Raw genomic sequence first — 25,011 nt, forward strand, 5'->3', positions numbered from 1 at the left:
AACATGCTCAATATGTATCGTGTCTGTGTTAAATGGCTGTTGTCTTATTAGCAATTGGTAGAAAACTCCCCGTCAGGGAATCGAACCCTGTTCTTCCGCGTGACAAGCGGAGATACTATCCACTATACTAACGAGGACTGTGCTAATAGCATTTTTGGCTAAATAAAAAAAAGTGCCGCTGTTCCGGCCTATGAAGGGAATTCTTGGAGCTATACAGGGGAGGCTTTAAGTGTAGTAGACATTTACTGTCACTCAATGACACAGCAGCTGTGACTGAATCCATTCGGAAATCATGTTGTCTGGCATCTGAAATGGTTGCAGTCAAGTGTGAATGGTGCATTGAGCCTGGGCACGTGCATAAAAGTCATCTTCAGCAGTTTCCGTAGTGTAGTGGTTATCACGTTCGCTTCACACGCGAAAGGTCCCCTGTTCGAAACTGGGCGGAAACAGTATTCTTTGTTCCTGCTTACTCCACACAATGAAACTCTACTTAGTGGAATTGTCCGAAACTGGATAAGAAGTACAACTGCCCCAGGGTTGGCTTTTCCTCCACACAATCAAAGTGTTCTGACTAGCGTTCCCAGCAAACTGGATGAAAAGAAGCAGAATTTTCCATTCTGATGTGCATGCATGCCGAGGTAGAGGATCATATCGTCAATGTGAAGCTGTCTCTGACAGCAGAAACATGCTCAATATGTATCGTCTCTGTGTTAAATGGCTGTTGTCTTATTAGCAATTGGTAGAAAACTCCCCGTCAGGGAATCGAACCCTGTTCTTCGGCGTGACAAGCGGAGATACTATCCGCTATACTAACGAGGACTGTGCTAATAGCATTTTTGGCTAAATAAAAAAAAGTGCCGCTGTTCCGGCCTATGAAGGGAATTCTTGGAGCTATACAGGGGAGGCTTTAAGTGTAGTAGACATTTACTGTCACTCAATGACACAGCAGCTGTGACTGAATCCATTCGGAAATCATGTTGTCTGGCATCTGAAATGGTTGCAGTCAAGTGTGAATGGTGCATTGAGCCTGGGCACGTGCACAATAGTCATCTTCAGCAGTTTCCGTAGTGTAGTGGTTATCACGTTCGCCTAACACGCGAAAGGTCCCCCGTTCGAAACTGGGCGGAAACAGTATTCTTTGTTCCTGCTTACTCCACAAAATAAAACTCTACTTAGTGGAATTGTCCGAAACTGGATAAGAAGTACAACTGCCCCAGGGTTGGCTTTTCCTCCACACAATCAAAGTGTTCTGACTAGCGTTCCCAGCAAACTGGATGAAAAGAAGCAGAATTTTCCATTCTGATGTGCAACCTTTCATGCATGCCGAGGTAGAGGATCATATCGTCAATGTGAAGCTGTCTCTGACAGCAGAAACATGCTCAATATGTATCGTGTCTGTGTTAAATGGCTGTTGTCTTATTAGCAATTGGTAGAAAACTCCCCGTCAGGGAATCGAACCCTGTTCTTCCACGTGACAAGCGGAGATACTATCCACTATACTAACGAGGACTGTGCTAATAGCATTTTTGGCTAAATAAAAAAAAGTGCCGCTGTTCCGGCCTATGAAGGGAATTCTTGGAGCTATACAGGGGAGGCTTTAAGTGTAGTAGACATTTACTGTCACTCAATGACACAGCAGCTGTGACTGAATCCATTCGGAAATCATGTTGTCTGGCATCTGAAATGGTTGCAGTCAAGTGTGAATGGTGCAATGAGCCTGGGCACGTGCACAATAGTCATCTTCAGCAGTTTCCGTAGTGTAGTGGTTATCACGTTCGCCTAACACGGGAAAGGTCCCCCGTTCGAATCTGGGCGGAAACAGTATTCTTTGTTCCTGCTTACTCCACAAAATAAAACTCTACTTATTGGAATTGTCCGAAACTGGATAAGAAGTACAACTGCCCCAGGGTTGGCTTTTCCTCCACACAATCAAAGTGTTCTGACTAGCGTTCCCAGCAAACTGGATGAAAAGAAGCAGAATTTTCCATTCTGATGTGCAACCTTTCATGCATGCCGAGGTAGAGGATCATATCGTCAATGTGAAGCTGTCTCTGACAGCAGAAACATGCTCAATATGTATCGTGTCTGTGTTAAATGGCTGTTGTCTTATTAGCAATTGGTAGAAAACTCCCCGTCAGGGAATCGAACCCTGTTCTTCCGCGTGACAAGCGGAGATACTATCCACTATACTAACGAGGACTGTGCTAATAGCATTTTTGGCTAAATAAAAAAAAGTGCCGCTGTTCCGGCCTATGAAGGGAATTCTTGGAGCTATACAGGGGAGGCTTTAAGTGTAGTAGACATTTACTGTCACTCAATGACACAGCAGCTGTGACTGAATCCATTCGGAAATCATGTTGTCTGGCATCTGAAATGGTTGCAGTCAAGTGTGAATGGTGCATTGAGCCTGGGCACGTGCATAAAAGTCATCTTCAGCAGTTTCCGTAGTGTAGTGGTTATCACGTTCGCTTCACACGCGAAAGGTCCCCTGTTCGAAACTGGGCGGAAACAGTATTCTTTGTTCCTGCTTACTCCACACAATGAAACTCTACTTAGTGGAATTGTCCGAAACTGGATAAGAAGTACAACTGCCCCAGGGTTGGCTTTTCCTCCACACAATCAAAGTGTTCTGACTAACGTTCCCAGCAAACTGGATGACAAGAAGCAGAATTTTCCATTCTGATGTGCAACCTTTCATGCATGCCGAGGTAGAGGATCATATCGTCAATGTGAAGCTGTCTCTGACAGCAGGAACATGCTCGATATGTATCGTTTCTGTGTTAAATGGCTGTTGTCTTACTAACAACTGGTAGAAAACTCCCCGTCAGGGAATCGAACCCTGGTCTTCCGCGTGACAAGCGGAGATACTATCCACTATACTAACGAGGACTGCGCTAGTAGCATTTTTGGCTAAATAAAAAAAAGTGCCGCTGTTCCGGCCTATGAAGGGAATTCTTGGAGCTATACAGGGGAGGCTTTAAGTGAAGTAGACATTTACTGTCACTCAATGACACAGCAGCTGTGACTGAATCCATTCGGAAATCATGTTGTCTGGCATCTGAAATGTTTGCAGTCAAGTGTGAATGGTGCATTGAGCCTGGGCACGTGCATAAAAGTCATCTTCAGCAGTTTCCGTAGTGTAGTGGTTATCACGTTCGCTTCACACGCGAAAGGTCCCCTGTTCGAAAATGGGCGGAAACAGTATTCTTTGTTCCTGCTTACTCCACACAATGAAACTCTACTTAGTGGAATTGTCCGAAACTGGATAAGAAGTACAACTGCCCCAGGGTTGGCTTTTCCTCCACACAATCAAAGTGTTCTGACTAGCGTTCCCAGCAAACTGGATGAAAAGAAGCAGAATTTTCCATTCTGATGTGCAACCTTTCATGCATGCCGAGGTAGAGGATCATATCGTCAATGTGAAGCTGTCTCTGACAGCAGGAACATTCTCAATATGTATCGTCTCTGTGTTAAATGGCTGTTGTCTTACACGCAACTGGTAGAAAACTCGCCTTCAGGGAATCGAACCCTGGTCTTCTGCGTGACAAGCGGAGATACTATCCACTATACTAACGAGGACTGTGCTAATAGCATTTTTGGCTAAATAAAAAAAAGTGCCGCTGTTCCGGCCTATGAAGGGAATTCTTGGAGCTATACAGGGGAGGCTTTAAGTGAAGTAGACATTTACTGTCACTCAATGACACAGCAGCTGTGACTGAATCCATTCGGAAATCATGTTGTCTGGCATCTGAAATGTTTGCAGTCAAGTGTGAATGGTGCATTGAGCCTGGGCACGTGCACAATAGTCATCTTCAGCAGTTTCCGTAGTGTAGTGGTTATCACGTTCGCTTCACACGCGAAAGGTCCACTGTTCGAAACTGGGCGGAAACAGTATTCTTTGTTCCTGCTTACTCCACACAATAAAACTCTACTTAATGGAATTGTCCGAAACTGGATAAGAAGTACAACTGCCCCAGGGTTGGCTTTTCCTCCACACAATCAAAGTGTTCTGACTAACGTTCCCAGCAAACTGGATGAAAAGAAGCAGAATTTTCCATTCTGATGTGCAACCTTTCATGCATGCCGAGGTAGAGGATCATATCGTCAATGTGAAGCTGTCTCTGACAGCAGGAACATGCTCGATATGTATCGTTTCTGTGTTAAATGGCTGTTGTCTTACTAGCAACTGGTAGAAATCTCCCCGTCAGGGAATCGAACCCTGGTCTTCCGCGTGACAAGCGGAGATACTATCCACTATACTAACGAGGACTGCGCTAGTAGCATTTTTGGCTAAATAAAAAAAAGTGCCGCTGTTCCGGCCTATGAAGGGAATTCTTGGAGCTATACAGGGGAGGCTTTAAGTGAAGTAGACATTTACTGTCACTCAATGACACAGCAGCTGTGACTGAATCCATTCGGAAATCATGTTGTCTGGCATCTGAAATGTTTGCAGTCAAGTGTGAATGGTGCATTGAGCCTGGGCACGTGCATAAAAGTCATCTTCAGCAGTTTCCGTAGTGTAGTGGTTATCACGTTCGCTTCACACGCGAAAGGTCCCCTGTTCGAAACTGGGCGGAAACAGTATTCTTTGTTCCTGTTTACTCCACAAAATAAAACTCTACTTAGTGGAATTGTCCGAAACTGGATAAGATGTACAACTGCCCCAGGGTTGGCTTTTCCTCCACACAATCAAAGTGTTCTGACTAGCGTTCCCAGCAAACTGGATGAAAAGAAGCAGAATTTTCCATTCTGATGTGCAACCTTTCATGCATGCCGAGGTAGAGGATCATATCGTCAATGTGAAGCTGTCTCTGACAGCAGAAACATGCTCAATATGTATCGTCTCTGTGTTAAATGGCTGTTGTCTTACTAGCAACTGGTAGAAATCTCCCCGTCAGGGAATCGAACCCTGGTCTTCCGCGTGACAAGCGGAGATACTATCCACTATACTAACGAGGACTGCGCTAGTAGCATTTTTGGCTAAATAAAAAAAAAGTGCCGTTGTTCCGGCCTATGAAGGGAATTCTTGGAGCTATACAGGGGAGGCTTTAAGTGAAGTAGACATTTACTGTCACTCAATGACACAGCAGCTGTGACTGAATCCATTCGGAAATCATGTTGTCTGGCATCTGAAATGTTTGCAGTCAAGTGTGAATGGTGCATTGAGCCTGGGCACGTGCATAAAAGTCATCTTCAGCAGTTTCCGTAGTGTAGTGGTTATCACGTTTGCTTCACACGCGAAAGGTCCTCAGTTCGAAACTGGGCAGAAACAGTATTCTTTGTTCCTGCTTACTCCACACAATAAAACTCTACTTAGTGGAATTGTCGGAAACTGGATAAGAAGTACAACTGCCACGGGGTTGGCTTTTCCTCCACACAATCAAAGTGTTCTGACTAGCTTTCCCAGCAAACTGGATGAAAAGAAGCGGAATTTTCCATTCTGATGTGCAACCTTTCATGCATGCCGAGGTAGAGGATCATATCGTCAATGTGAAGCTGTCTCTGACAGCAGGAACATTCTCAATATGTATCGTCTCTGTGTTAAATGGCTGTTGTCTTACACGCAACTGGTAGAAAACTCCCCGTCAGGGAATCGAACCCTGGTCTTCCGCGTGACAAGCGGAGATACTATCCACTATATTAACGAGGACTGTGCTAATAGCATTTTTGGCTAAATAAAAAAAAGTGCCGCTGTTCCGGCCTATGAAGGGAATTCTTGGAGCTATACAGGGGAGGCTTTAAGTGAAGTAGACATTTACTGTCACTCAATGACACAGCAGCTGTGACTGAATCCATTCGGAAATCATGTTGTCTGGCATCTGAAATGTTTGCAGTCAAGTGTGAATGGTGCATTGAGCCTGGGCACGTGCATAAAAGTCATTTTCAGCAGTTTCCGTAGTGTAGTGGTTATCACGTTCGCCTAACACGCGAAAGGTCCCCCGTTCGAAACTGGGCGGAAACAGTATTCTTTGTTCCTGCTTACTCCACACAATAAAACTCTACTTAGTGGAATTGTCCGAAACTGGATAAGAAGTACAACTGCCACAGGGTTGGCTTTTCCTCCACACAATCAAAGTGTTCTGACTAGCGTTCCCAGCAAACTGGATGAAAAGAAGCAGAATTTTCCATTCTGATGTGCAACCTTTCATGCATGCCGAGGTAGAGGATCATATCGTCAATGTGAAGCTGTCTCTGACAGCAGGAACATGCTCAATATGTATCGTCTCTGTGTTAAATGGCTGTTGTCTTACTAGCAACTGGTAGAAAACTCCCCGTCAGGGAATCGAACCCTGGTCTTCCGCTTGACAAGCGGAGATACTATCCACTATACTAACGAGGACTGTGCTAATAGCATTTTTGGCTAAATAAAAAAAAGTGCCGCTGTTCCGGCCTATGAAGGGAATTCTTGGAGCTATACAGGGGAGGCTTTAAGTGAAGTAGACATTTACTGTCACTCAATGACACAGCAGCTGTGACTGAATCCATTCGGAAATCATGTTGTCTGGCATCTGAAATGTTTGCAGTCAAGTGTGAATGGTGCATTGAGCCTGGGCACGTGCATAAAAGTCATCTTCAGCAGTTTCCGTAGTGTAGTGGTTATCACGTTTGCTTCACACGCGAAAGGTCCCCTGTTCGAAACCGGGGCGGAAACAGTATTCTTTGTTCCTGCTTACTCCACAAAATAAAACTCTACTTAGTGGAATTGTCCGAAACTGGATAAGAAGTACAACTGCCCCAGGGTTGGCTTTTCCTCCACACAATCAAAGTGTTCTGACTAGCGTTCCCAGCAAACTGGATGAAAAGAAGCAGAATTTTCCATTCTGATGTGCAACCTTTCATGCATGCCGAGGTAGAGGATCATATCGTCAATGTGAAGCTGTCTCTGACAGCAGAAACATGCTCAATATGTATCGTCTCTGTGTTAAATGGCTGTTGTCTTACACGCAACTGGTAGAAAACTCCCCGTCAGGGAATCGAACCCTGGTCTTCCGCGTGACAAGCGGAGATACTATCCACTATACTAACGAGGACTGCGCTAGTAGCATTTTTGGCTAAATAAAAAAAAAGTGCCGTTGTTCCGGCCTATGAAGGGAATTCTTGGAGCTATACAGGGGAGGCTTTAAGTGAAGTAGACATTTACTGTCACTCAATGACACAGCAGCTGTGACTGAATCCATTCGGAAATCATGTTGTCTGGCATCTGAAATGTTTGCAGTCAAGTGTGAATGGTGCATTGAGCCTGGGCACGTGCATAAAAGTCATCTTCAGCAGTTTCCGTAGTGTAGTGGTTATCACGTTTGCTTCACACGCGAAAGGTCCCCTGTTTGAAACCGGGGCGGAAACAGTATTCTTTGTTCCTGCTTACTCCACAAAATAAAACTCTACTTAGTGGAATTGTCCGAAACTGGATAAGAAGTACAACTGCCCCAGGGTTGGCTTTTCCTCCACACAATCAAAGTGTTCTGACTAGCGTTCCCAGCAAACTGGATGAAAAGAAGCAGAATTTTCCATTCTGATGTGCAACCTTTCATGCATGCCGAGGTAGAGGATCATATCGTCAATGTGAAGCTGTCTCTGACAGCAGGAACATTCTCAATATGTATCGTCTCTGTGTTAAATGGCTGTTGTCTTACTAGCAACTGGTAGAAAACTCCCCGTCAGGGAATCGAACCCTGGTCTTCTGCGTGACAAGCAGAGATACTATCCACTATACTAACGAGGACTGTGCTAATAGCATTTTTGGCTAAATAAAAAAAAGTGCCGCTGTTCCGGCCTATGAAGGGAATTCTTGGAGCTATACAGGGGAGGCTTTAAGTGAAGTAGACATTTACTGTCACTCAATGACACAGCAGCTGTGACTGAATCCATTCGGAAATCATGTTGTCTGGCATCTGAAATGTTTGCAGTCAAGTGTGAATGGTGCATTGAGCCTGGGCACGTGCATAAAAGTCATCTTCAGCAGTTTCCGTAGTGTAGTGGTTATCACGTTTGCTTCACACGCGAAAGGTCCTCAGTTCGAAACTGGGCGGAAACAGTATTCTTTGTTCCTGCTTACTCCACAAAATAAAACTCTACTTAGTGGAATTGTCCGAAACTGGATAAGAAGTACAACTGCCCCAGGGTTGGCTTTTCCTCCACACAATCAAAGTGTTCTGACTAGCGTTCCCAGCAAACTGGATGAAAAGAAGCAGAATTTTCCATTCTGATGTGCAACCTTTCATGCATGCCGAGGTAGAGGATCATATCGTCAATGTGAAGCTGTCTCTGACAGCAGAAACATGCTCAATATGTATCGTCTCTGTGTTAAATGGCTGTTGTCTTACTAGCAACTGGTAGAAATCTCCCCGTCAGGGAATCGAACCCTGGTCTTCCGCGTGACAAGCGGAGATACTATCCACTATACTAACGAGGACTGCGCTAGTAGCATTTTTGGCTAAATAAAAAAAAAGTGCCGTTGTTCCGGCCTATGAAGGGAATTCTTGGAGCTATACAGGGGAGGCTTTAAGTGAAGTAGACATTTACTGTCACTCAATGACACAGCAGCTGTGACTGAATCCATTCGGAAATCATGTTGTCTGGCATCTGAAATGTTTGCAGTCAAGTGTGAATGGTGCATTGAGCCTGGGCACGTGCACAATAGTCATCTTCAGCAGTTTCCGTAGTGTAGTGGTTATCACGTTCGCCTAACACGCGAAAGGTCCCCTGTTCGAAACTGGGTGGAAACAGTATTCTTTGTTCCTGCTTACTCCACAAAATAAAACTCTACTTAGTGGAATTGTCGGAAACTGGATAAGAAGTACAACTGCCACGGGGTTGGCTTTTCCTCCACACAATCAAAGTGTTCTGACTAGCTTTCCCAGCAAACTGGATGAAAAGAAGCGGAATTTTCCATTCTGATGTGCAACCTTTCATGCATGCCGAGGTAGAGGATCATATCGTCAATGTGAAGCTGTCTCTGACAGCAGGAACATTCTCAATATGTATCGTCTCTGTGTTAAATGGCTGTTGTCTTACACGCAACTGGTAGAAAACTCCCCGTCAGGGAATCGAACCCTGGTCTTCCGCGTGACAAGCGGAGATACTATCCACTATATTAACGAGGACTATTCTAATAGCATTTTTGGCTAAATAAAAAAAAGTGCCGCTGTTCCGGCCTATGAAGGGAATTCTTGGAGCTATACAGGGGAGGCTTTAAGTGAAGTAGACATTTACTGTCACTCAATGACACAGCAGCTGTGACTGAATCCATTCGGAAATCATGTTGTCTGGCATCTGAAATGTTTGCAGTCAAGTGTGAATGGTGCATTGAGCCTGGGCACGTGCATAAAAGTCATTTTCAGCAGTTTCCGTAGTGTAGTGGTTATCACGTTCGCCTAACACGCGAAAGGTCCCCCGTTCGAAACTGGGCGGAAACAGTATTCTTTGTTCCTGCTTACTCCACACAATAAAACTCTACTTAGTGGAATTGTCCGAAACTGGATAAGAAGTACAACTGCCACAGGGTTGGCTTTTCCTCCACACAATCAAAGTGTTCTGACTAGCGTTCCCAGCAAACTGGATGAAAAGAAGCAGAATTTTCCATTCTGATGTGCAACCTTTCATGCATGCCGAGGTAGAGGATCATATCGTCAATGTGAAGCTGTCTCTGACAGCAGGAACATGCTCAATATGTATCGTCTCTGTGTTAAATGGCTGTTGTCTTACTAGCAACTGGTAGAAAACTCCCCGTCAGGGAATCGAACCCTGGTCTTCCGCTTGACAAGCGGAGATACTATCCACTATACTAACGAGGACTGTGCTAATAGCATTTTTGGCTAAATAAAAAAAAGTGCCGCTGTTCCGGCCTATGAAGGGAATTCTTGGAGCTATACAGGGGAGGCTTTAAGTGAAGTAGACATTTACTGTCACTCAATGACACAGCAGCTGTGACTGAATCCATTCGGAAATCATGTTGTCTGGCATCTGAAATGTTTGCAGTCAAGTGTGAATGGTGCATTGAGCCTGGGCACGTGCATAAAAGTCATCTTCAGCAGTTTCCGTAGTGTAGTGGTTATCACGTTTGCTTCACACGCGAAAGGTCCCCTGTTCGAAACCGGGGCGGAAACAGTATTCTTTGTTCCTGCTTACTCCACAAAATAAAACTCTACTTAGTGGAATTGTCCGAAACTGGATAAGAAGTACAACTGCCCCAGGGTTGGCTTTTCCTCCACACAATCAAAGTGTTCTGACTAGCGTTCCCAGCAAACTGGATGAAAAGAAGCAGAATTTTCCATTCTGATGTGCAACCTTTCATGCATGCCGAGGTAGAGGATCATATCGTCAATGTGAAGCTGTCTCTGACAGCAGAAACATGCTCAATATGTATCGTCTCTGTGTTAAATGGCTGTTGTCTTACACGCAACTGGTAGAAAACTCCCCGTCAGGGAATCGAACCCTGGTCTTCCGCGTGACAAGCGGAGATACTATCCACTATACTAACGAGGACTGCGCTAGTAGCATTTTTGGCTAAATAAAAAAAAAGTGCCGTTGTTCCGGCCTATGAAGGGAATTCTTGGAGCTATACAGGGGAGGCTTTAAGTGAAGTAGACATTTACTGTCACTCAATGACACAGCAGCTGTGACTGAATCCATTCGGAAATCATGTTGTCTGGCATCTGAAATGTTTGCAGTCAAGTGTGAATGGTGCATTGAGCCTGGGCACGTGCATAAAAGTCATCTTCAGCAGTTTCCGTAGTGTAGTGGTTATCACGTTTGCTTCACACGCGAAAGGTCCCCTGTTTGAAACCGGGGCGGAAACAGTATTCTTTGTTCCTGCTTACTCCACAAAATAAAACTCTACTTAGTGGAATTGTCCGAAACTGGATAAGAAGTACAACTGCCCCAGGGTTGGCTTTTCCTCCACACAATCAAAGTGTTCTGACTAGCGTTCCCAGCAAACTGGATGAAAAGAAGCAGAATTTTCCATTCTGATGTGCAACCTTTCATGCATGCCGAGGTAGAGGATCATATCGTCAATGTGAAGCTGTCTCTGACAGCAGGAACATTCTCAATATGTATCGTCTCTGTGTTAAATGGCTGTTGTCTTACTAGCAACTGGTAGAAAACTCCCCGTCAGGGAATCGAACCCTGGTCTTCTGCGTGACAAGCGGAGATACTATCCACTATACTAACGAGGACTGTGCTAATAGCATTTTTGGCTAAATAAAAAAAAGTGCCGCTGTTCCGGCCTATGAAGGGAATTCTTGGAGCTATACAGGGGAGGCTTTAAGTGAAGTAGACATTTACTGTCACTCAATGACACAGCAGCTGTGACTGAATCCATTCGGAAATCATGTTGTCTGGCATCTGAAATGTTTGCAGTCAAGTGTGAATGGTGCATTGAGCCTGGGCACGTGCATAAAAGTCATCTTCAGCAGTTTCCGTAGTGTAGTGGTTATCACGTTTGCTTCACACGCGAAAGGTCCTCAGTTCGAAACTGGGCGGAAACAGTATTCTTTGTTCCTGCTTACTCCACAAAATAAAACTCTACTTAGTGGAATTGTCCGAAACTGGATAAGAAGTACAACTGCCCCAGGGTTGGCTTTTCCTCCACACAATCAAAGTGTTCTGACTAGCGTTCCCAGCAAACTGGATGAAAAGAAGCAGAATTTTCCATTCTGATGTGCAACCTTTCATGCATGCCGAGGTAGAGGATCATATCGTCAATGTGAAGCTGTCTCTGACAGCAGAAACATGCTCAATATGTATCGTCTCTGTGTTAAATGGCTGTTGTCTTACTAGCAACTGGTAGAAATCTCCCCGTCAGGGAATCGAACCCTGGTCTTCCGCGTGACAAGCGGAGATACTATCCACTATACTAACGAGGACTGCGCTAGTAGCATTTTTGGCTAAATAAAAAAAAAGTGCCGTTGTTCCGGCCTATGAAGGGAATTCTTGGAGCTATACAGGGGAGGCTTTAAGTGAAGTAGACATTTACTGTCACTCAATGACACAGCAGCTGTGACTGAATCCATTCGGAAATCATGTTGTCTGGCATCTGAAATGTTTGCAGTCAAGTGTGAATGGTGCATTGAGCCTGGGCACGTGCACAATAGTCATCTTCAGCAGTTTCCGTAGTGTAGTGGTTATCACGTTCGCCTAACACGCGAAAGGTCCCCTGTTCGAAACTGGGTGGAAACAGTATTCTTTGTTCCTGCTTACTCCACAAAATAAAACTCTACTTAGTGGAATTGTCCGAAACTGGATAAGAAGTACAACTGCCACGGGGTTGGCTTTTCCTCCACACAATCAAAGTGTTCTGACTAGCTTTCCCAGCAAACTGGATGAAAAGAAGCGGAATTTTCCATTCTGATGTGCAACCTTTCATGCATGCCGAGGTAGAGGATCATATCGTCAATGTGAAGCTGTCTCTGACAGCAGGAACATTCTCAATATGTATCGTCTCTGTGTTAAATGGCTGTTGTCTTACTAGCAACTGGTAGAAAACTCCCCGTCAGGGAATCGAACCCTGGTCTTCTGCGTGACAAGCGGAGATACTATCCACTATACTAACGAGGACTGCGCTAGTAGCATTTTTGGCTAAATAAAAAAAAAGTGCCGTTGTTCCGGCCTATGAAGGGAATTCTTGGAGCTATACAGGGGAGGCTTTAAGTGAAGTAGACATTTACTGTCACTCAATGACACAGCAGCTGTGACTGAATCCATTCGGAAATCATGTTGTCTGGCATCTGAAATGTTTGCAGTCAAGTGTGAATGGTGCATTGAGCCTGGGCACGTGCACAATAGTCATCTTCAGCAGTTTCCGTAGTGTAGTGGTTATCACGTTCGCCTAACACGCGAAAGGTCCCCTGTTCGAAACTGGGTGGAAACAGTATTCTTTGTTCCTGCTTACTCCACAAAATAAAACTCTACTTAGTGGAATTGTCCGAAACTGGATAAGAAGTACAACTGCCACGGGGTTGGCTTTTCCTCCACACAATCAAAGTGTTCTGACTAGCTTTCCCAGCAAACTGGATGAAAAGAAGCGGAATTTTCCATTCTGATGTGCAACCTTTCATGCATGCCGAGGTAGAGGATCATATCGTCAATGTGAAGCTGTCTCTGACAGCAGGAACATTCTCAATATGTATCGTCTCTGTGTTAAATGGCTGTTGTCTTACTAGCAACTGGTAGAAAACTCCCCGTCAGGGAATCGAACCCTGGTCTTCTGCGTGACAAGCGGAGATACTATCCACTATACTAACGAGGACTGTGCTAATAGCATTTTTGGCTAAATAAAAAAAAGTGCCGCTGTTCCGGCCTATGAAGGGAATTCTTGGAGCTATACAGGGGAGGCTTTAAGTGAAGTAGACATTTACTGTCACTCAATGACACAGCAGCTGTGACTGAATCCATTCGGAAATCATGTTGTCTGGCATCTGAAATGTTTGCAGTCAAGTGTGAATGGTGCATTGAGCCTGGGCACGTGCATAAAAGTCATCTTCAGCAGTTTCCGTAGTGTAGTGGTTATCACGTTTGCTTCACACGCGAAAGGTCCTCAGTTCGAAACTGGGCGGAAACAGTATTCTTTGTTCCTGCTTACTCCACAAAATAAAACTCTACTTAGTGGAATTGTCCGAAACTGGATAAGAAGTACAACTGCCCCAGGGTTGGCTTTTCCTCCACACAATCAAAGTGTTCTGACTAGCGTTCCCAGCAAACTGGATGAAAAGAAGCAGAATTTTCCATTCTGATGTGCAACCTTTCATGCATGCCGAGGTAGAGGATCATATCGTCAATGTGAAGCTGTCTCTGACAGCAGAAACATGCTCAATATGTATCGTCTCTGTGTTAAATGGCTGTTGTCTTACTAGCAACTGGTAGAAATCTCCCCGTCAGGGAATCGAACCCTGGTCTTCCGCGTGACAAGCGGAGATACTATCCACTATACTAACGAGGACTGCGCTAGTAGCATTTTTGGCTAAATAAAAAAAAAGTGCCGTTGTTCCGGCCTATGAAGGGAATTCTTGGAGCTATACAGGGGAGGCTTTAAGTGAAGTAGACATTTACTGTCACTCAATGACACAGCAGCTGTGACTGAATCCATTCGGAAATCATGTTGTCTGGCATCTGAAATGTTTGCAGTCAAGTGTGAATGGTGCATTGAGCCTGGGCACGTGCACAATAGTCATCTTCAGCAGTTTCCGTAGTGTAGTGGTTATCACGTTCGCCTAACACGCGAAAGGTCCCCTGTTCGAAACTGGGTGGAAACAGTATTCTTTGTTCCTGCTTACTCCACAAAATAAAACTCTACTTAGTGGAATTGTCCGAAACTGGATAAGAAGTACAACTGCCACGGGGTTGGCTTTTCCTCCACACAATCAAAGTGTTCTGACTAGCTTTCCCAGCAAACTGGATGAAAAGAAGCGGAATTTTCCATTCTGATGTGCAACCTTTCATGCATGCCGAGGTAGAGGATCATATCGTCAATGTGAAGCTGTCTCTGACAGCAGAAACATGCTCAATATGTATCGTCTCTGTGTTAAATGGCTGTTGTCTTACTAGCAACTGGTAGAAATCTCCCCGTCAGGGAATCGAACCCTGGTCTTCCGCGTGACAAGCGGAGATACTATCCACTATACTAACGAGGACTGCGCTAGTAGCATTTTTGGCTAAATAAAAAAAAAGTGCCGTTGTTCCGGCCTATGAAGGGAATTCTTGAAGCTATACAGGGGAGGCTTTAAGTGAAGTAGACATTTACTGTCACTCAATGACACAGCAGCTGTGACTGAATCCATTCGGAAATCATGTTGTCTGGCATCTGAAATGTTTGCAGTCAAGTGTGAATGGTGCATTGAGCCTGGGCACGTGCACAATAGTCATCTTCAGCAGTTTCCGTAGTGTAGTGGTTATCACGTTCGCCTAACACGCGAAAGGTCCCCTGTTCGAAACTGGGTGGAAACAGTATTCTTTGTTCCTGCTTACTCCACAAAATAAAACTCTACTTAGTGGAATTGTCCGAAACTGGATAAGAAGTACAACTGCCACGGGGTTGGCTTTTCCTCCACACAATCAAAGTGTTCTGACTAGCTTTCCCAGCAAACTGGATGAAAAGAAGCGGAATTTTCCATTCTGATGTGCAACCTTTCATGCATGCCGAGGTAGAGGATCATATCGTCAATGTGAAGCTGTCTCTGACAGCAGGAACATTCTCAATATGTATCGTCTCTGTGTTAAATGGCTGTTGTCTTACACGCAACTGGTAGAAAACTCCCCGTCAGGGAATCGAACCCTGGTCTTCCGCGTGACAAGCGGAGATACTATCCACTATACTAACGAGGACTGTGCTAATAGCATTTTTGGCTAAATAAAAAAAAGTGCCGCTGTTCCGGCCTATGAAGGGAATTCTTGGAGCTATACAGGGGAGGCTTTAAGTGAAGTAGACATTTACTGTCACTCAATGACACAGCAGCTGTGACTGAATCCATTCGGAAATCATGTTGTCTGGCATCTGAAATGTTTGCAGTCAAGTGTGAATGGTGCATTGAGCCTGGGCACGTGCATAAAAGTCATTTTCAGCAGTTTCCGTAGTGTAGTGGTTATCACGTTCGCCTAACACGCGAAAGGTCCCCCGTTCGAAAATGGGCGGAAACAGTATTCTTTGTTCCTGCTTACTCCACACAATAAAACTCTACTTAGTGGAATTGTCCGAAACTGGATAAGAAGTACAACTGCCACAGGGTTGGCTTTTCCTCCACACAATCAAAGTGTTCTGACTAGCGTTCCCAGCAAACTGGATGAAAAGAAGCAGAATTTTCCATTCTGATGTGCAACCTTTCATGCATGCCGAGGTAGAGGATCATATCGTCAATGTGAAGCTGTCTCTGACAGCAGAAACATGCTCAATATGTATCGTCTCTGTGTTAAATGGCTGTTGTCTTACTAGCAACTGGTAGAAAACTCCCCGTCAGGGAATCGAACCCTGGTCTTCCGCTTGACAAGCGGAGATACTATCCACTATACTAACGAGGACTGTGCTAATAGCATTTTTGGCTAAATAAAAAAAAGTGCCGCTGTTCCGGCCTATGAAGGGAATTCTTGGAGCTATACAGGGGAGGCTTTAAGTGAAGTAGACATTTACTGTCACTCAATGACACAGCAGCTGTGACTGAATCCATTCGGAAATCATGTTGTCTGGCATCTGAAATGTTTGCAGTCAAGTGTGAATGGTGCATTGAGCCTGGGCACGTGCATAAAAGTCATCTTCAGCAGTTTCCGTAGTGTAGTGGTTATCACGTTTGCTTCACACGCGAAAGGTCCCCTGTTTGAAACCGGGGCGGAAACAGTATTCTTTGTTCCTGCTTACTCCACAAAATAAAACTCTACTTAGTGGAATTGTCCGAAACTGGATAAGAAGTACAACTGCCCCAGGGTTGGCTTTTCCTCCACACAATCAAAGTGTTCTGACTAGCGTTCCCAGCAAACTGGATGAAAAGAAGCAGAATTTTCCATTCTGATGTGCAACCTTTCATGCATGCCGAGGTAGAGGATCATATCGTCAATGTGAAGCTGTCTCTGACAGCAGGAACATTCTCAATATGTATCGTCTCTGTGTTAAATGGCTGTTGTCTTACTAGCAACTGGTAGAAAACTCCCCGTCAGGGAATCGAACCCTGGTCTTCTGCGTGACAAGCGGAGATACTATCCACTATACTAACGAGGACTGTGCTAATAGCATTTTTGGCTAAATAAAAAAAAGTGCCGCTGTTCCGGCCTATGAAGGGAATTCTTGGAGCTATACAGGGGAGGCTTTAAGTGAAGTAGACATTTACTGTCACTCAATGACACAGCAGCTGTGACTGAATCCATTCGGAAATCATGTTGTCTGGCATCTGAAATGTTTGCAGTCAAGTGTGAATGGTGCATTGAGCCTGGGCACGTGCATAAAAGTCATCTTCAGCAGTTTCCGTAGTGTAGTGGTTATCACGTTTGCTTCACACGCGAAAGGTCCTCAGTTCGAAACTGGGCGGAAACAGTATTCTTTGTTCCTGCTTACTCCACAAAATAAAACTCTACTTAGTGGAATTGTCCGAAACTGGATAAGAAGTACAACTGCCCCAGGGTTGGCTTTTCCTCCACACAATCAAAGTGTTCTGACTAGCTTTCCCAGCAAACTGGATGAAAAGAAGCGGAATTTTCCATTCTGATGTGCAACCTTTCATGCATGCCGAGGTAGAGGATCATATCGTCAATGTGAAGCTGTCTCTGACAGCAGGAACATTCTCAATATGTATCGTCTCTGTGTTAAATGGCTGTTGTCTTACACGCAACTGGTAGAAAACTCCCCGTCAGGGAATCGAACCCTGGTCTTCCGCGTGACAAGCGGAGATACTATCCACTATACTAACGAGGACTGTGCTAATAGCATTTTTGGCTAAATAAAAAAAAGTGCCGCTGTTCCGGCCTATGAAGGGAATTCTTGGAGCTATACAGGGGAGGCTTTAAGTGAAGTAGACATTTACTGTCACTCAATGACACAGCAGCTGTGACTGAATCCATTCGGAAATCATGTTGTCTGGCATCTGAAATGTTTGCAGTCAAGTGTGAATGGTGCATTGAGCCTGGGCACGTGCATAAAAGTCATTTTCAGCAGTTTCTGTAGTGTAGTGGTTATCACGTTTGCTTCACACGCGAAAGGTCCCCTGTTCGAAACCGGGGCGGAAACAGTATTCTTTGTTCCTGCTTACTCCACAAAATAAAACTCTACTTAGTGGAATTGTCCGAAACTGGATAAGAAGTACAACTGCCCCAGGGTTGGCTTTTCCTCCACACAATCAAAGTGTTCTGACTAGCGTTCCCAGCAAACTGGATGAAAAGAAGCAGAATTTTCCATTCTGATGTGCAACCTTTCATGCATGCCGAGGTAGAGGATCATATCGTCAATGTGAAGCTGTCTCTGACAGCAGGAACATGCTCAATATGTATCGTCTCTGTTTTAAATGGCTGTTGTCTTACTAGCAACTGGTAGAAAACTCCCCGTCAGGGAATCGAACCCTGGTCTTCCGCGTGACAAGCGGAGATACTATCCACTATACTAACGAGGACTGTGCTAATAGCATTTTTGGCTAAATAAAAAAAAGTGCCGCTGTTCCGGCCTATGAAGGGAATTCTTGGAGCTATACAGGGGAGGCTTTAAGTGAAGTAGACATTTACTGTCACTCAATGACACAGCAGCTGTGACTGAATCCATTCGGAAATCATGTTGTCTGGCATCTGAAATGTTTGCAGTCAAGTGTGAATGGTGCATTGAGCCTGGGCACGTGCATAAAAGTCATCTTCAGCAGTTTCCGTAGTGTAGTGGTTATCACGTTTGCTTCACACGCGAAAGGTCCCCTGTTCGAAACCGGGGCGGAAACAGTATTCTTTGTTCCTGCTTACTCCACAAAATAAAACTCTACTTAGTGGAATTGTCCGAAACTGGATAAGAAGTACAACTGCCCCAGGGTTGGCTTTTCCTCCACACAATCAAAGTGTTCTGACTAGCGTTCCCAGCAAACTGGATGAAAAGAAGCAGAATTTTCCATTCTGATGTGCAACCTTTCATGCATGCCGAGGTAGAGGATCATATCGTCAATGTGAAGCTGTCTCTGACAGCAGAAACATGCTCAATATGTATCGTCTCTGTGTTAAATGGCTGTTGTCTTACACGCAACTGGTAGAAAACTCCCCGTCAGGGAATCGAACCCTGGTCTTCCGCGTGACAAGCGGAGATACTATCCACTATACTAACGAGGACTGCGCTAGTAGCATTTTTGGCTAAATAAAAAAAAAGTGCCGTTGTTCCGGCCTATGAAGGGAATTCTTGGAGCTATACAGGGGAGGCTTTAAGTGAAGTAGACATTTACTGTCACTCAATGACACAGCAGCTGTGACTGAATCCATTCGGAAATCATGTTGTCTGGCATCTGAAATGGTTGCAGTCAAGTGTGAATGGTGCATTGAGCCTGGGCACGTGCACAATAGTCATCTTCATTAGTTTCCGTAGTGTAGTGGTTATCACGTTCGCCTAACACGCGAAAGGTCCCCTGTTCGAAACCGGGGCGGAAACAGTATTCTTTGTTCCTGCTTACTCCACAAAATAAAACTCTACTTAGTGGAATTGTCCGAAACTGGATAAGAAGTACAACTGCCCCAGGGTTGGCTTTTCCTCCACACAATCAAAGTGTTCTGACTAGCGTTCCCAGCAAACTGGATGAAAAGAGGTAGAATTTTCCATTCTGATGTGCAACCTTTCATGCATGCCGAGGTAGAGGATCATATCGTCAATGTGAAGCTGTCTCTGACAGCAGAAACATGCTCAATATGTATCGTCTCTGTGTTAAATGGCTGTTGTCTTACACGCAACTGGTAGAAAACTCCCCGTCAGGGAATCGAACCCTGGTCTTCCGCGTGACAAGCGGAGATACTATCCACTATACTAACGAGGACTGCGCTAGTAGAATTTTTGGCTAAATAAAAAAAAAGTGCCGTTGTTCCGGCCTATGAAGGGAATTCTTGGAGCTATACAGGGGAGGCTTTAAGTGAAGTAGACATTTACTGTCACTCAATGACACAGCAGCTGTGACTGAATCCATTCGGAAATCATGTTGTCTGGCATCTGAAATGGTTGCAGTCAAGTGTGAATGGTGCATTGAGCCTGGGCACGTGCACAATAGTCATTTTCAGCAGTTTCCGTAGTGTAGTGGTTATCACGTTTGCTTCACATGCGAAAAGTCCCCTGTTCGAAACTGGGCGGAAACAGTATTCTTTGTTCCTGCTTACTCCACAAAATAAAACTCTACTTAGTGGAATTGTCCGAAACTGGATAAGAAGTACAACTGCCCCAGGGTTGGCTTTTCCTCCACACAATCAAAGTGTTCTGACTAGCGTTCCCAGCAAACTGGATGAAAAGAAGCAGAATTTTCCATTCTGATGTGCAACCTTTCATGCATGCCGAGGTAGAGGATCATATCGTCAATGTGAAGCTGTCTCTGACAGCAGAAACATGCTCAATATGTATCGTCTCTGTGTTAAATGGCTGTTGTCTTACTAGCAACTGGTAGAAAACTCCCCGTCAGGGAATCGAAACCTGGTCTTCCGCGTGACAAGCGGAGATACTATCCACTATACTAACGACGACTGTGGTAATAGCATTTTTGGCTAAATAAAAAAAAGTGCCGCTGTTCCGGCCTATGAAGGGAATTCTTGGAGCTATACAGGGGAGGCTTTAAGTGAAGTAGACATTTACTGTCACTCAATGACACAGCAGCTGTGACTGAATCCATTCGGAAATCATGTTGTCTGGCATCTGAAATGGTTGCAGTCAAGTGTGAATGGTGCATTGAGCCTGGGCACGTGCACAATAGTCATCTTCAGCAGTTTCCGTAGTGTAGTGGTTATCACGTTTGCTTCACACGCGAAAGGTCCTCAGTTCGAAACTGGGCGGAAACAGTATTCTTTGTTCCTGCTTACTCCACAAAATAAAACTCTACTTAGTGGAATTGTCCGAAACTGGATAAGAAGTACAACTGCCCCAGGGTTGGCTTTTCCTCCACACAATCAAAGTGTTCTGACTAGCGTTCCCAGCAAACTGGATGAAAAGAAGCAGAATTTTCCATTCTGATGTGCAACCTTTCATGCATGCCGAGGTAGAGGATCATATCGTCAATGTGAAGCTGTCTCTGACAGCAGGAACATTCTCAATATGTATCGTCTCTGTGTTAAATGGCTGTTGTCTTACTAGCAACTGGTAGAAAACTCCCCGTCAGGGAATCGAAACCTGGTCTTCCGCGTGACAAGCGGAGATACTATCCACTATACTAACGACGACTGTGGTAATAGCATTTTTGGCTAAATAAAAAAAAGTGCCGCTGTTCCGGCCTATGAAGGGAATTCTTGGAGCTATACAGGGGAGGCTTTAAGTGAAGTAGACATTTACTGTCACTCAATGACACAGCAGCTGTGACTGAATCCATTCGGAAATCATGTTGTCTGGCATCTGAAATGGTTGCAGTCAAGTGTGAATGGTGCATTGAGCCTGGGCACGTGCACAATAGTCATCTTCAGCAGTTTCCGTAGTGTAGTGGTTATCACGTTTGCTTCACACGCGAAAGGTCCTCAGTTCGAAACTGGGCGGAAACAGTATTCTTTGTTCCTGCTTACTCCACAAAATAAAACTCTACTTAGTGGAATTGTCCGAAACTGGATAAGAAGTACAACTGCCCCAGGGTTGGCTTTTCCTCCACACAATCAAAGTGTTCTGACTAGCGTTCCCAGCAAACTGGATGAAAAGAAGCAGAATTTTCCATTCTGATGTGCAACCTTTCATGCATGCCGAGGTAGAGGATCATATCGTCAATGTGAAGCTGTCTCTGACAGCAGGAACATTCTCAATATGTATCGTCTCTGTGTTAAATGGCTGTTGTCTTACTAGCAACTGGTAGAAATCTCCCCGTCAGGGAATCGAACCCTGGTCTTCCGCGTGACAAGCGGAGATACTATCCACTATACTAACGAGGACTGCGCTAGTAGCATTTTTGGCTAAATAAAAAAAAAGTGCCGTTGTTCCAGCCTATGAAGGGAATTCTTGGAGCTATACAGGGGAGGCTTTAAGTGAAGTAGACATTTACTGTCACTCAATGACACAGCAGCTGTGACTGAATCCATTCGGAAATCATGTTGTCTGGCATCTGAAATGGTTGCAGTCAAGTGTGAATGGTGCATTGAGCCTGGGCACGTGCACAATAGTCATCATCAGCAGTTTCCGTAGTGTAGTGGTTATCACGTTCGCCTAACACGCGAAAGGTCCCCTGTTCGAAACTGGGCGGAAACAGTATTCTTTGTTCCTGCTTACTCCACACAATAAAACTCTACTTAGTGGAATTGTCCGAAACTGGATAAGAAGTACAACTGCCCCAGGTTTGGCTTTTCCTCCACACAATCAAAGTGTTCTGACTAGCGTTCCCAGCAAACTGGATGAAAAGAAGCAGAATTTTCCATTCTGATGTGCAACCTTTCATGCATGCCGAGGTAGAGGATCATATCGTCAATGTGAAGCTGTCTCTGACAGCAGAAACATGCTCAATATGTATCGTCTCTGTGTTAAATGGCTGTTGTCTTACACGCAACTGGTAGAAAACTCCCCGTCAGGGAATCGAACCCTGGTCTTCCGCGTGACAAGCAGAGATACTATCCACTATACTAACGAGGACTGTGCTAATAGCATTTTTGGCTAAATAAAAAAAAGTGCCGCTGTTCCGGCCTATGAAGGGAATTCTTGGAGCTATACAGGGGAGGCTTTAAGTGAAGTAGACATTTACTGTCACTCAATGACACAGCAGCTGTGACTGAATCCATTCGGAAATCATGTTGTCTGGCATCTGAAATGGTTGCAGTCAAGTGTGAATGGTGCATTGAGCCTGGGCACGTGCATAAAAGTCATTTTCAGCAGTTTCCGTAGTGTAGTGGTTATCACGTTCGCTTCACACGCGAAAGGTCCCCTGTTCGAAACTGGGCGTAAACAGTATTCTTTGTTCCTGCTTACTCCACACAATAAAACTCTACTTAGTGGAATTGTCCGAAACTGGATAAGAAGTACAACTGCCACAGGGTTGGCTTTTCCTCCACACAATCAAAGTGTTCTGACTAGCGTTCCCAGCAAACTGGATGAAAAGAAGCAGAATTTTCCATTCTGATGTGCAACCTTTCATGCATGCCGAGGTAGAGGATTATATCGTCAATGTGAAGCTGTCTCTGACAGCAGAAACATGCTCAATATGTATCGTCTCTGTGTTAAATGGCTGTTGTCTTACTAGCAACTGGTAGAAATCTCCCCGTCAGGGAATCGAACCCTGGTCTTCCGCGTGACAAGCGGAGATACTATCCACTATACTAACGAGGACAGCGCTAGTAGCATTTTTGGCTAAATAAAAAAAAAGTGCCGTTGTTCCGGCCTATGAAGGGAATTCTTGGAGCTATACAGGGGAGGCTTTAAGTGAAGTAGACATTTACTGTCACTCAATGACACAGCAGCTGTGACTGAATCCATTCGGAAATCATGTTGTCTGGCATCTGAAATGTTTGCAGTCAAGTGTGAATGGTGCATTGAGCCTGGGCACGTGCACAATAGTCATCTTCAGCAGTTTCCGTAGTGTAGTGGTTATCACGTTCGCCTAACACGCGAAAGGTCCCCTGTTCGAAACTGGGCGGAAACAGTATTCTTTGTTCCTGCTTACTCCACACAATAAAACTCTACTTAGTGGAATTGTCCGAAACTGGATAAGAAGTACAACTGCCACAGGGTTGGCTTTTCCTCCACACAATCAAAGTGTTCTGACTAGCGTTCCCAGCAAACTGGATAAAAAGAAGCAGAATTTTCCATTCTGATGTGCAACCTTTCATGCATGCCGAGGTAGAGGATCATATCGTCAATGTGAAGCTGTCTCTGACAGCAGAAACATGCTCAATATGTATCGTCTCTGTGTTAAATGGCTGTTGTCTTACTAGCAACTGGTAGAAATCTCCCCGTCAGGGAATCGAACCCTGGTCTTCCGCGTGACAAGCGGAGATACTATCCACTATACTAACGAGGACTGTGCTAATAGCATTTTTGGCTAAATAAAAAAAAGTGCCGCTGTTCCGGCCTATGAAGGGAATTCTTGGAGCTATACAGGGGAGGCTTTAAGTGTAGTAGACATTTACTGTCACTCAATGACACAGCAGCTGTGACTGAATCCATTCGGAAATCATGTTGTCTGGCATCTGAAATGGTTGCAGTCAAGTGTGAATGGTGCATTGAGCCTGGGCACGTGCATGAAAGTCATTTTCAGCAGTTTCCGTAGTGTAGTGGTTATCACGTTCGCTTCACACGCGAAAGGTCCCCTGTTCGAAACTGGGCGGAAACAGTATTCTTTGTTCCTGCTTACTCCACACAATAAAACTCTACTTAGTGGAATTGTCAGAAACTGGATAAGAAGTACAACTGCCCCAGGGTTGGCTTTTCCTCCACACAATCAAAGTGTTCTGACTAGCGTTCCCAGCAAACTGGATGAAAAGAAGCAGAATTTTCCATTCTGATGTGCAACCTTTCATGCATGCCGAGGTAGAGGATCATATCGTCAATGTGAAGCTGTCTCTGACAGCAGAAACATGCTCAATATGTATCGTCTCTGTGTTAAATGGCTGTTGTCTTACACGCAACTGGTAGAAAACTCCCCGTCAGGGAATCGAACCCTGGTCTTCCGCGTGACAAGCAGAGATACTATCCACTATACTAACGAGGACTGTGCTAATAGCATTTTTGGCTAAATTAAAAAAAAGTGCCGCTGTTCCGGCCTATGAAGGGAATTCTTGGAGCTATACAGGGGAGGCTTTAAGTGTAGTAGACATTTACTGTCACTCAATGACACAGCAGCTGTGACTGAATCCATTCGGAAATCATGTTGTCTGGCATCTGAAATGGTTGCAGTCAAGTGTGAATGGTGCATTGAGCCTGGGCACGTGCATGAAAGTCATTTTCAGCAGTTTCCGTAGTGTATTGGTTATCACGTTCGCTTCACACGCGAAAGGTCCCCTGTTCGAAACTGGGCGGAAACAGTATTCTTTGTTCCTGCTTACTCCACACAATAAAACTCTACTTAGTGGAATTGTCAGAAACTGGATAAGAAGTACAACTGCCCCAGGGTTGGCTTTTCCTCCACACAATCAAAGTGTTCTGACTAGCGTTCCCAGCAAACTGGATGAAAAGAAGCAGAATTTTCCATTCTGATGTGCAACCTTTCATGCATGCCGAGGTAGAGGATCATATCGTCAATGTGAAGCTGTCTCTGACAGCAGGAACATTCTCAATATGTATCGTCTCTGTGTTAAATGGCTGTTGTCTTACACGCAACTGGTAGAAAACTCCCCGTCAGGGAATCGAACCCTGGTCTTCCGCGTGACAAGCAGAGATACTATCCACTATACTAACGAGGACTGTGCTAATAGCATTTTTGG

General features: G+C 44.7%; 27 non-coding genes across 27 annotated transcripts; 23 read left to right on the forward strand and 4 right to left on the reverse strand.

The window, feature by feature from the left end:
• The first annotated feature begins 376 nt into the window (after window positions 1-376).
• trnav-cac (transfer RNA valine (anticodon CAC)) lies at window positions 377-449 on the forward strand. Its single transcript has one exon. It is a non-coding gene; the product is annotated as a tRNA-Val (tRNA).
• Window positions 450-1,058: 609 nt separating this feature from the next.
• On the forward strand, window positions 1,059-1,131 carry trnav-aac (transfer RNA valine (anticodon AAC)). The gene has a single exon. It is a non-coding gene; the product is annotated as a tRNA-Val (tRNA).
• Window positions 1,132-1,748: 617 nt separating this feature from the next.
• On the forward strand, window positions 1,749-1,821 carry trnav-aac (transfer RNA valine (anticodon AAC)). Its single transcript has one exon. It is a non-coding gene; the product is annotated as a tRNA-Val (tRNA).
• A 617-nt stretch (window positions 1,822-2,438) lies between these two features.
• Window positions 2,439-2,511, forward strand: trnav-cac (transfer RNA valine (anticodon CAC)). The gene has a single exon. It is a non-coding gene; the product is annotated as a tRNA-Val (tRNA).
• A 1,997-nt stretch (window positions 2,512-4,508) lies between these two features.
• trnav-cac (transfer RNA valine (anticodon CAC)) lies at window positions 4,509-4,581 on the forward strand. The gene has a single exon. It is a non-coding gene; the product is annotated as a tRNA-Val (tRNA).
• Window positions 4,582-5,889: 1,308 nt separating this feature from the next.
• On the forward strand, window positions 5,890-5,962 carry trnav-aac (transfer RNA valine (anticodon AAC)). The gene has a single exon. It is a non-coding gene; the product is annotated as a tRNA-Val (tRNA).
• A 306-nt stretch (window positions 5,963-6,268) lies between these two features.
• On the reverse strand, window positions 6,269-6,340 carry trnad-guc (transfer RNA aspartic acid (anticodon GUC)). Its single transcript has one exon. It is a non-coding gene; the product is annotated as a tRNA-Asp (tRNA).
• Window positions 6,341-7,651: 1,311 nt separating this feature from the next.
• On the reverse strand, window positions 7,652-7,723 carry trnad-guc (transfer RNA aspartic acid (anticodon GUC)). The gene has a single exon. It is a non-coding gene; the product is annotated as a tRNA-Asp (tRNA).
• Window positions 7,724-7,962: 239 nt separating this feature from the next.
• On the forward strand, window positions 7,963-8,035 carry trnav-cac (transfer RNA valine (anticodon CAC)). Its single transcript has one exon. It is a non-coding gene; the product is annotated as a tRNA-Val (tRNA).
• Window positions 8,036-8,653: 618 nt separating this feature from the next.
• trnav-aac (transfer RNA valine (anticodon AAC)) lies at window positions 8,654-8,726 on the forward strand. The gene has a single exon. It is a non-coding gene; the product is annotated as a tRNA-Val (tRNA).
• A 617-nt stretch (window positions 8,727-9,343) lies between these two features.
• trnav-aac (transfer RNA valine (anticodon AAC)) lies at window positions 9,344-9,416 on the forward strand. The gene has a single exon. It is a non-coding gene; the product is annotated as a tRNA-Val (tRNA).
• A 306-nt stretch (window positions 9,417-9,722) lies between these two features.
• trnad-guc (transfer RNA aspartic acid (anticodon GUC)) lies at window positions 9,723-9,794 on the reverse strand. Its single transcript has one exon. It is a non-coding gene; the product is annotated as a tRNA-Asp (tRNA).
• A 1,622-nt stretch (window positions 9,795-11,416) lies between these two features.
• Window positions 11,417-11,489, forward strand: trnav-cac (transfer RNA valine (anticodon CAC)). The gene has a single exon. It is a non-coding gene; the product is annotated as a tRNA-Val (tRNA).
• Window positions 11,490-12,107: 618 nt separating this feature from the next.
• On the forward strand, window positions 12,108-12,180 carry trnav-aac (transfer RNA valine (anticodon AAC)). Its single transcript has one exon. It is a non-coding gene; the product is annotated as a tRNA-Val (tRNA).
• Window positions 12,181-12,798: 618 nt separating this feature from the next.
• trnav-aac (transfer RNA valine (anticodon AAC)) lies at window positions 12,799-12,871 on the forward strand. Its single transcript has one exon. It is a non-coding gene; the product is annotated as a tRNA-Val (tRNA).
• A 617-nt stretch (window positions 12,872-13,488) lies between these two features.
• trnav-cac (transfer RNA valine (anticodon CAC)) lies at window positions 13,489-13,561 on the forward strand. Its single transcript has one exon. It is a non-coding gene; the product is annotated as a tRNA-Val (tRNA).
• A 618-nt stretch (window positions 13,562-14,179) lies between these two features.
• trnav-aac (transfer RNA valine (anticodon AAC)) lies at window positions 14,180-14,252 on the forward strand. The gene has a single exon. It is a non-coding gene; the product is annotated as a tRNA-Val (tRNA).
• Window positions 14,253-14,870: 618 nt separating this feature from the next.
• On the forward strand, window positions 14,871-14,943 carry trnav-aac (transfer RNA valine (anticodon AAC)). The gene has a single exon. It is a non-coding gene; the product is annotated as a tRNA-Val (tRNA).
• Window positions 14,944-15,560: 617 nt separating this feature from the next.
• trnav-aac (transfer RNA valine (anticodon AAC)) lies at window positions 15,561-15,633 on the forward strand. The gene has a single exon. It is a non-coding gene; the product is annotated as a tRNA-Val (tRNA).
• A 306-nt stretch (window positions 15,634-15,939) lies between these two features.
• On the reverse strand, window positions 15,940-16,011 carry trnad-guc (transfer RNA aspartic acid (anticodon GUC)). The gene has a single exon. It is a non-coding gene; the product is annotated as a tRNA-Asp (tRNA).
• A 930-nt stretch (window positions 16,012-16,941) lies between these two features.
• On the forward strand, window positions 16,942-17,014 carry trnav-cac (transfer RNA valine (anticodon CAC)). The gene has a single exon. It is a non-coding gene; the product is annotated as a tRNA-Val (tRNA).
• A 2,000-nt stretch (window positions 17,015-19,014) lies between these two features.
• trnav-aac (transfer RNA valine (anticodon AAC)) lies at window positions 19,015-19,088 on the forward strand. Its single transcript has one exon. It is a non-coding gene; the product is annotated as a tRNA-Val (tRNA).
• A 1,308-nt stretch (window positions 19,089-20,396) lies between these two features.
• trnav-cac (transfer RNA valine (anticodon CAC)) lies at window positions 20,397-20,469 on the forward strand. The gene has a single exon. It is a non-coding gene; the product is annotated as a tRNA-Val (tRNA).
• A 617-nt stretch (window positions 20,470-21,086) lies between these two features.
• trnav-cac (transfer RNA valine (anticodon CAC)) lies at window positions 21,087-21,159 on the forward strand. The gene has a single exon. It is a non-coding gene; the product is annotated as a tRNA-Val (tRNA).
• Window positions 21,160-21,777: 618 nt separating this feature from the next.
• On the forward strand, window positions 21,778-21,850 carry trnav-aac (transfer RNA valine (anticodon AAC)). Its single transcript has one exon. It is a non-coding gene; the product is annotated as a tRNA-Val (tRNA).
• Window positions 21,851-23,158: 1,308 nt separating this feature from the next.
• On the forward strand, window positions 23,159-23,231 carry trnav-aac (transfer RNA valine (anticodon AAC)). Its single transcript has one exon. It is a non-coding gene; the product is annotated as a tRNA-Val (tRNA).
• Window positions 23,232-23,848: 617 nt separating this feature from the next.
• trnav-cac (transfer RNA valine (anticodon CAC)) lies at window positions 23,849-23,921 on the forward strand. The gene has a single exon. It is a non-coding gene; the product is annotated as a tRNA-Val (tRNA).
• Window positions 23,922-25,011: the final 1,090 nt, after the last annotated feature.

This window comes from Anarhichas minor, unplaced genomic scaffold (genome assembly GCF_050575085.1).
Source record: "Anarhichas minor isolate MPS153535 unplaced genomic scaffold, ASM5057508v1 ptg000136l, whole genome shotgun sequence".
Classification (NCBI taxonomy): Eukaryota; Metazoa; Chordata; class Actinopteri; order Perciformes; family Anarhichadidae; genus Anarhichas; species Anarhichas minor.